Genomic DNA, 3,067 nt, shown 5'->3' with positions numbered 1-3,067 from the left:
AGGTTAGGATGCTAACCTTATCTTTGACCAATAACCCTAGCCAACAGATTCATTGCCTTCTTTTATAGACTTTCTTCGATACACGAGTCACAAAGTTTCACCACTTGGTTGGTACCTTCTGGCTCTTTCTCTTCTACTTACAGCTAACAGTTTCATGCTTTCTAACTGTAACTTGTAAAGAAACAATGTTAAGAAAAATAACACTTTGTGGGCTTATAGAATCCTAGATATAACCTTGCATACACCTGATCACGGTAATAGAAATCGTTACAACAATGACGTTATGAGGGTTTATGAGTTTCAAGGACTAAGCTAGCATACGGCGGGTCTTTGTAATAATTGGAGATTCGACTACTTAATATGTGGAAGGTCAGATTTAATGATCTGTTAGAGGTTGCATGAAAGAGACAAAACACAGTGTGAACTTGAACACCAATGATCACTCTTTACTTGAGAATAAACTACAATCTGAATGAAGTACGTGTACATATTATGTTGTGATACAGAGTAAAAGGAACTGTATTTAAATGAAATTTTTAATTTAGGAAAACTTTGTTTAAATTAGTGAAGTTGGAAATGAAATTTTCCTGAAGTTAAACTAATACATACACAATCAATACATACAGAAAGATCCCGAAAACAAAGATATGACATCATATTAATTCATGTTACGGAAAATATCCAAACAATTCACCCTTTTCTCCGTAGCTGACAGATCATAAATTGTGATCACAAGTACTTGGAAGCCTAACTCTGATCCACGTGATGATAGTTGTAATGTAGTCACACATATCCAAAGTGTAGTATAACACAATACAAATATCTATGACTGGACTCTACCACGGAGTTACCAAACACTCTCGACCTCATGTAAGTTGGTGTAAACCAGAACACTAAAAATCAAGTTACAGAATAAACAGATGTATAGTTGTTGGCCACTGGTGACGAGGACTTTCTTTCAGTAAGAGAGTAAGACATGTGGTTGTAGACCACTACTGACGAGGACTTTCTTTCAGTAAGATAGTAATACATGTGGTTGTAGACCACTAGTGACGAGGACTTTTTTTCAGTAAGAGAGTAAGACATGTGGTTGTAGGCCACTGGTGACGAGGACTTTCTTTCAGTAAGACATGTGGTTGTAGGCCACTAGTGACGAGAACTTTCTTTGAAAACTATTGATCACCATTAGCGAGAATTTCAACAGCGTTCAGTGTTTTGTTTGGTTTGTTTAAGTGAAATCTACTCTCCATAATGGCCAACTGCAACTTGCCCACTGCGGGGATCATGCCCTGGTTTTTAGCGTCCCACTCAGCCACCAAGGAGCAACGTTGAATGTACCAATACCCTGAGGACCAAAAAATGAATAACATTGAACTAACCCAAAATGGATCACTTTTCAGAAATGTTGAGAAGTGACTCCAAAAGATGAGAAAGAATAACTTGGAAAAATGATAATTTCCAACTTGGAAAGATGACGAGGACTGACTTAGAAGGATAATCACCACTAACTCGGAAAGATGAGCTGTAATAACTTGAAAAGATGACGAGGACTGACTAAGAAGGATAATCACCACTAACTCGGAATAATGAGCTGCAATAACTTCGAAAGATGATCATTCAAAATGATCAGAACCAACTTTTAAAATGATTAAAACCAACTTTGAGAGTTAATCAGGACGAATTTGGAAAAATGATCAGAACTAACTTCCAAAGGACTGTAATTGAATAATGTAAACCAGCTGTCAGAAATAAGGACCAACACAGAGAGAACTGACATTGAACAATAAATGAAAACCATCAAAGTGCAACTATTTTATGATGAATAACTACGAACTAAGTGATACCGAAATATATTTCCAAAATAAAATTAGTTTAAAACTTGGTTCTTAGTTGCCTGTTCAGCTGAAAATGGCGGTTACTGAAACCTTATATGTTACATATTTCATTTTTATGACATAGATAATTGAGAGTAATTACTGAATAAAAAAATAACAATTTAAAACAAAAATAAAACATATGTGTTGGAAGCATCGGAGTTTCATTGTTATTGTTTTTCAGTGAGAAAAATTATAAAAACATATAACTGTTAGAATAGAGAAAACACCTAAACCGATGATTCTGATAAAGAAAAAAAAAAGGGATGATGGCAGTCCTCTCTTATAAATGCAATTGAGGACAGTTTGTCTGTTTGATATAAGTCAAACCTGCACACTAGAGGAATCATACTCCGTATTTAGCATTAGAAGGTCTCAAACTTTTTGTTGATAAACTGGAAAGTGGGAAGGAGTGATCCAGCTGAGGAGAAGTGAAATTTAACCCACTTATATTTAAAACAGTCCAAGTAATGTCATTCAATGTATTAAAAAGTCCAAGTAATGTCTTTCAATGTATTAAAAAGTCCAATTAATGTCATTCAATGTATTAAAAAGTCCAATTAATGTCTTTCAATGTATTAAAAAGTCCAATTAATGTCATTCAATGTATTAAAAAAGTCGAAGTAATGTCTTTCAATGTATTAAAAAATTCGAAGTAATGCCTTTCAATGTATCAAAAAAAGTCCAAGTAATGCCTTTCAATGTATTAAAAAATCCAAGTAATACCTTTCACTGTATTAAAAAAGTCCATGTAATGTTTTTCAATCTATTAAAAATTCCAAGTGATGCTTTTCAGTGTATTAAAAAGTCCAATTAATGTCATTCAATGTATTAAAAAATTCCAAGTGATGCTTTTCAGTGTATTAAAAAATCCAGTTAATGTCATTCAATGTATAAAAAAGTCCAATTAATGTCAATCAATGTATTAAAAAAGTCAAAGTAACGTCTTTCAATGTTATTGTTTCATCTCCTTTATTGGGACAGAAAACTAACTCGTTGACTGCTATATGTGCCACTGATGATACATTTCGTTCATGTTGTACCCCAGTGGCTCAATAGTAATTCTGAGGGCTTATAACGTTAAAAATTGTGTTTCGATACCCGTGGTGGACACAACACAGATAACTTATGGTATCTTAGTTACCAGTGTCACTGATGATACATTTCGTTCATGTCTCAGTATACCAATGTTT

This window comes from Limulus polyphemus, unplaced genomic scaffold, assembly GCF_000517525.1.
Source record: "Limulus polyphemus unplaced genomic scaffold, Limulus_polyphemus-2.1.2 Scaffold10888, whole genome shotgun sequence".
In the NCBI taxonomy this organism is placed as follows: domain Eukaryota; kingdom Metazoa; phylum Arthropoda; class Merostomata; order Xiphosura; family Limulidae; genus Limulus; species Limulus polyphemus.
The sequence above is the reverse complement of the archived record's forward strand: the minus strand, read 5'-3'. Positions refer to the sequence as shown.